This window comes from Spea bombifrons, chromosome 6 (genome assembly GCF_027358695.1).
Source record: "Spea bombifrons isolate aSpeBom1 chromosome 6, aSpeBom1.2.pri, whole genome shotgun sequence".
In the NCBI taxonomy this organism is placed as follows: domain Eukaryota; kingdom Metazoa; phylum Chordata; class Amphibia; order Anura; family Pelobatidae; genus Spea; species Spea bombifrons.
In genome coordinates this window covers 44,504,045-44,511,339 of record NC_071092.1, presented here as the reverse complement: position 1 = coordinate 44,511,339, position 7,295 = coordinate 44,504,045, and positions in this window count along the sequence as shown.

Below are 7,295 nucleotides of genomic sequence, written 5' to 3'. Positions count from 1 at the left end.
AGAATTCTACTGGCAGCCAAAGCATGAAGTTGTAACTCGCTTCCTAGACTCTATCTGCATTGTTTGAGAAGGCTGCACATGGGCGCCCAGAACGACATGGTTTCTCTGTAAAGCTAATATCACAACTATCTTAAGGGCAGGCAACAAAATGACAGCTCGCACAAACACTTATTTGGCTATAGTATTAATTAGATGAACACAAAACATGATAAGGCCCTTGTATACACACAATTGCATTTAGAGTAATGGGAAGCTTGAGGAAACCTTTGACTAAGAGGGAGTTTGGGTTTTCCAAAGCTTACAGATCAGGTTAAAAAACATCCAAAAATATTTATGCAAAGCAGCATGAGAACCCCATGGCAGGTCTTCGCTCAGGTACTAACAAAGAAAACGGGCAGCTCAGAGCTGAAATCAAAGGCAAAGTCCAACACACAACAGCACTACAACCCCCAAACATCAGTTTCAGCCCCTACAGGTTTCTGGCATAGATGAATCTTTAGGTGCACGAGAACTAGAAAGTCCACGTCTGGACTCACCTTTTCACTTGTGGTGAATTCCAAGAATGGAAAAAAAATGGAAAGAGGTAGGAGAACAAGTGAAATGACAACAGAGGGCCAAAATATTAGTCTTAGTGAGCCTGGAGGGATACCAAGCGCACCCCACTGACGAGTCTTATGGCTGAAAAACACATCTATGGCTCTTGTTTAGTCCTGGACTGGCCTTGTGGGCCTTTTTTTCCTTTGTAATTGCACAAGTGAGCTAAAACTGGAGATGCCCCTTAGTGGGGACGCGCCATAGAGACAGCTATTAAGTTGTTGTCCATTCACGGGTAAGTAGTTCTCAAACTCTGTATGCAATTCCCCCCTTGGGGGATCTTTTGGGGTTCACAACAAGTATAAAGGGGAATCCAGACAAGTACCTCGTTGCTCACGTATACTTAAAGCTTAAAATGCCCTTGAGCAGGGGGGTGCCTTTAATTTTCTGTCTCTTCTCATAGTGCTGCTTTAAAAAAAAAAACATATGTAGAAATCTGCTATAATAATACACAAGTGAAACTGGTTAGTTTTAGTCTAGCATTTTCTTTTGTCTTTTCTTGGTGTGTGTGTAATACTAAGAATGTTACTCTTTTTATTTAATAAAAGTAGAGAAATCTTTTAAATCCTAAATGACAAAGGAAATGATTCTTAGTGGAATGCAATAAAGGTAAGCTTAATTAAAATACCATGCAACCCACTCTGAACTTTTACATTTATGAGAGTTAAGAAACATCCATTCGCTAGCACAAAAGATTGGGGGGGGTTGGATATATTGCAGATGCAGTTTAAATGAATTTATTATAATATGAACATTGCGTTCTGTTACAATGACTTAATGTTTCTATTTTTTGACACACACAGATACATTTATGAACACTTGCCAAATCCGACTTGCAAAGGGATGACGTGTCGACGTACCTATTTTTCGGGTCCCTTTACCGCTTTCTCTCTGAAGGCCAGCAAACAACAGATGAGTAACTGAAATTAAAAACGTCTAAATAAATGTTCGGAGGATATAAGAGAAGTAGCTGATAATTGCCACTCTTCTGTCCGTCTGATCTTCTTGTGGGTTTTTTTAGTGGTATAAAAGTATAAAAGCACTGAGCAGGAATAGAAACTAATGGCATAGAAGGGGAAGATGGGAATAAACGCGCCACGTCAGCGGAAAAACTTTTCATATACATTGCATCATGGGGGAAAAATACCGCGTAACGCACAAACCCAACAACAATGTTGTTAAATCACTTATTAACCAGAGAAATAAGATACAATTAAAATAATAATAGTTAATTAATAAATAAGTAAATTTAATAACACGGGGAGGAGTCACACAAACTTGGGCATGTCTTGGACCGAAATGTCCTATTCTGGTATAATAAATAATTAATAAATTGAATGAATGAGTGAATGAATGAATGAATGAATGAATAAATATATATATATATATAGTATATATATAGTATATATATATAGTATATATAAATAAATAATACCAAGCATTTCACCTTTGAGAGAATGTCTGCTAAAAAAAAAAAAAAACAACATTAGTTATCTCAAATGATTGTTGGCGTTGTTCATTTCTAAAGAGGAATTAGTAACTGGCAGTAAGAAAAACACATGTATTTATTGGAAAGTACTTGTTAATATCACACCCATCATTATTAGAAGAAACCCTATGCCAAGAATGCACCGCAGACGTGACGTCAGCACCGCTATGAAACAAGCAAAGACACAAATCAGGTCTATCGGCCCGCGCAGGTAAAAATCCCCAAAGACACGGGAGGCCGTGGCATGAGAATGAGCAGGCGTGCGAAGGGCCTTCCCGGCTGCTCCAGCGAAGGTGGGGACCGACACTAAGACAATAGCGAGGAGACAGGTCCCAACAGGTCTCTACTGCGACGCTTTTGAAAGGTTTAAAAAAGAAAGGTAAATAGAGTCTGGAAATGATCTCCAAGAGAAACAAACCGTCCACAAAACTCACAACATCACTCAGAGGATGGCAGAGAGAGCAGGACAGGCAACAGCCTGTGAAATGCAGAGAAAATGCTCGGTATGGATTGCTTGCAGGTCGTTTAGTGGGAAAGCAACATAACGCTTTCAATTTTAGCTTTGCCGGTTCCGGTGATCTGCATGGAGGGGTCCTGATTATGGTGGGGAGCTCTAGGAGAGAAATTAAAAGTTAAGGTGTTCTCATTTCCAGGCATCTGAATTCTTAATGCGATCTGCGGGTGGTCCAACAGGGGGCGCAACACACAAATCTTGTGCAAACAGTAAACAGTTATTGGTAAATTTACATAGATACAATCAGTATATACCATTAGCAGAGGAATGTCAGTCGTTGCTCTTCACTTAAAGTACGAGATGACTCAAGCATAGAGTGTCTAGCAAAGGGCCCTTACCCTAACAGAGTGTGAACTCACCCTAAGGGGCAGTCTGCTTCAAGGGTCACCATCAACAAAACATAGGAGGAATTAAGCTAGAAGTATATGTCCTTATGCTATGAACATCTATGCCAAACTCAAACGTACCATGCAATTCCAAAAGAAGGCCAAGCAGAAGTTTTTTTAGCAACTCCCCAACGCCTCACCTCTACAGCCACAAAGCCAGTCGAGGGCTAGACCTTCACCCTGGGGTCTTCTGCTGCCTGGGTCACTGACCCCTAAGAAGGACAGGCACCCAAATCTTTAAGAAGAAGGCGAAGCCAAAACGGGTCTGAATTTAGTGAAGTGGGAAAAATAGTAGAATGAAATTCCTCTGGCTTTAGCTATTTGACAGAATGGTGGCATGTGTGACTTACTTGATTTATTTATTTATTTATTTTTCCCACCCCAGCTCTATTAGGTGGAAAGATGGATAATAGTTATAATGCTGGTCTGAGTGCTGGCCTTCTCTGGCTCTTTCTTTAGTTTATGTCCAATGTATTTCCCATGTGCTGTATTTTATTGCACTGGTGGGCTTTCTGGTATAAAGTTTTTGGCTTTGTCCGGAGGCCCTGCTTGCAGCGACCTGAAATACGTCGATAGATGCATTTAATAAAAACGTTCAACTATTTACATGAATTACTTATTAATGCAAGGTTTTCCTTTTTACCCCCAATTCCAGGGACAGGTCCGTTCTAAAGGGTTTCATGGGCACCTAATTGAAGTTCCATGTTCCACTAAAAAGTCCATCAGCCCGACACCTGCGTTCCTGAATCTGATTGTTATCTCCTGCCTCTGTTCCATCACCAGGGCCGGTATAATAAATGGTAAACGCGGGAGACACTTCCTGGTAGTCCCGGAGTGCGGGCTTTCAGCCCAAATCAATCAATGCCATTACCCATAAATTATGTAAAGCACATTAAAAGCAGCAGAGAAGGTGAGTGCATCGCCTTTACTGCAACCATAATAGGTAGGTTTAAGGCTTCCATATGATTAATAATTTATTAGCATCTCCTGCCAGCATGAGAACTAATGCAGCATTGCTTGAAACAAGGATACCGCTCGGAGAATTCTTAAAATACAGGAAATTCCCAGGCGAAAAAAAGCGGTGCAAAGCAGAGAAACAATCAATATCCAGCAGTTTAAAGGGACATTAACCGGACATTAATAGTGTTAGCTAGCAAATAAATGATCCAACTCCCACACACACTAGTAACAACTAAGTTTTCAGTATTATTATAAAAAGTCCATTTCATTTAATAAAAACAAAATATATATATAATGTTACATTAATTTGTTTGAAAAAATGCCTGTAATCCTGGGGTGACTCTTGATTCCTGTGTGCCACTGGAAAAAGAAAGGTGAATAAATTTCTCCAAAGTGATAGCCTCGCCAGGTCCCCACAGAGGGGGAAATGTAGCCCCTTCATTCACTGCCTGGCCAAAACCAAAGAAAAGCTGGATCTTCTATGAGGGATGGCGGCCAAAAGGCAACAAGGTCACCAAAGGTTTTATGCAGCTTTTTTTGCAGGGATACTAACTGTACCCCCATTATGACACCAATGAATGTAACATATGCCTGGGGTTGTTGGTTCCCTCATGCAGAAGAAATTTGCCTCTCATTTTGGTTTTGGACTGCCCTTTTGGGTGGGATCAGACTAATATGTAGATGAAGATCAGCTCATCCTCTCATCCCTTCGGAGACCTATTGGGGTTCACCCCAAGTGTAGTGGTGAGTCCTGATGTGGACCTCTTTGCTCTCTTATCTTCAGTAGCATATCAACTGTAATCTGTTGATGAGGACAATGAAATGTGTGTGTTGTTTTATCTTCTACATGCATGAGAAGCTTGCCTGGTGTTGTGGTTCTGGATTGCTTTGTAAATGGGGATGTTTCTTCTGTAACAGCACCAAATAATTCTCAGATGCTCCCTGGTGGGGATGTACCATAGGAGGCAGCTGTCTTTTTCTTAGTGAGCATTCTCTTTTTGTATAGCTTTTAGCAATGTAACGATGTAATCACTTCTGTAGGAAGCCCCCTTATATAAAAAAAAATAAGAGTGCTATGTTTTAATTGTGTTAAAGTAACATTTTAGAACCAAAAAAATGTGCATTTATGTTATTGTTCCCATTTTATAGTTTTTTTAATTTGTACTTTTTGAGTCAAACATCACACCTGCCTCCATGAAGTGCACCGCAAGGTTTTTAATTCAAATTTTATTTCATTTCCCATAATCCCTCAATGCAGATTATATTGGAACCCTACTGTCAGCGCAACCAGGAAGTTGTAACCTGCTTCCTGAACATTACCTGCTTTCTAGAGCTTCTAGAGTTAAGCATTGCTTGCCCCTGTGCAGAGCCGAGACAAAGCTCCTTGGCCTTTTGGCTAAGATTAGGTAGCTCCGGTCACTTTTTGGTTTTTCTTCCCTGCGGAGCCGCTGACCTTGGGGCTTAAAAAAAAAAAAATAAGCACAGAGCCAAAGCTCTATCTCTCAAGAATAGGACTTTTAACTCTTCCGATCTCTAAATGTGTTTGGTTTCTCTTGTCTGTCCCTTCTCTTGCCACTTGTCTTAGCACATAAATGTTTCTGGTGTCAAGCTGTGGTAAACACAATCCTCTGAATATTACATGACTCCCATAACCCCCTAGTTCTATGGGACTGTTTGAATGTGATATAAGTTGTAGTCCAATAGCTAATGAAGTGATGTGCCATACCTGATATACAAGAACATAACACGCTAACTTTCTATCTCCTCTGCCAAAACCATTTCATCTAATGCCCCCTGATCGGGCCTGGAGGTGTTTTAATATGTCTAAGGGCCTGAATGCTGCGCTTCCCTGGCAAAGCCAGTGCGATGGTGAACTCTGTCTGACTTTCGTCTTTCCACACCTTGGAACAGCAGGGGACCGCGATCAGAGAAACATGACGAGGCAATGCATGTTTGCACCGAGTCAGCGGGACGTGTTTGTGTGTGCGCTCACATCTCTAAGGGTGTTGGAGCATTATTGTTAATTAATGAACACATTACTTAACCCCTCTGATTCTAGAAAAAATCTGTACTACATATCATAAGACAACCATATAGACTCCGATAAAAACTACCTCTGCAGGCAGAGAATTAAAAGGGTCGGGTTTAACCAACCGGCACTAGGGTCTCCTACCACAAAATTTCAGGTGCCTGACATCTAGTGATTGATGATCTAGTGATCCAGGAAGCCCTTAGTAGAAGCATTATTAAACACTCATCTACAGACACCAGACAAGCCAGAAGGCCTGCTTTTCCCTCAGAAATCTCATGGTTCTGCCAAAAACACAAGGGATTCTGGGTAGGCGCATGCAAATAAGGTCAACAGCTGTCCATGAGCGGTGATCTGGCTATTGCACCTCTTCCCGAGTTTTGTCTAAAGGCCGTCCTGTACAGCGGGCAATTACTTTCCAGGGATCCATGTATAAAGTGGACATAGAGGCAAAAGGTGATCATTGTTGACCTTATTTGCATGCGCCTTATAACCTTGCTGGTTTAGAAGACTTTAACTTAATGGCCAATCAGGATGAGCAGGTCAGGTGCACTATGGGAAATAGAATATGCTAAGCAAAACATTAGTATGCTAAGTCATACCTCCCAACAGTCCCAGTTTTTGCAGGGAAAGTTCCACTTTTTGGGCACTGTCCTTTTGTTATGGGCAGCTGCCTTATTGTACTGCTTTTGTGGGCAGTAGGGATTAGACCAGGTAGCTGGCCAAGTGTTTGTGTTCGTCTTCGGGGGGGAAAAAAACCTTTGTATTCCACGAATATTTGCACGTTCCCATATGTTCTTCGTGTTTGTTTTTCTAGGATGGGTTAACACAGGGTTAACGCCGTAACAGTTAACAGCAGCTGCCCTTCATTGGTTGATGCCAGAGGAGCTCCCTGCCGGCAACCAATAGAATCACTCGTATTAAACATTTGTGTTCCTTTTCAGGTTCTCCTGGATACGAATGCACAAGTTGGGCTCACAAGAAGGTTGGGGAGATCCTCTGATCTGTAAAATCAATGAAGTGCTGTGCGGTTCAAGACCCTGACCCACCTCTTGTGACATCTTCCATCACTGGTGTCTTGATTTAGACACCTGAAAAGTAGGGGGGCATGTTAAGGGGAATTATTACAAATATTAAAAACCTCGTAAGCAAACAAAACACATTGTGTGTTTCTCAAGCTAAAAGGGATGGGATTACATTCTTTTTTCCACATTCATTGAAAATGTAATCAGCGCTGATGAACTGCATCCCATAATTTGAGCCGAGACGATTTAATGTAAACACGATAACCCACGTATAATTTGGTCAGTTAGAGGACAGGCT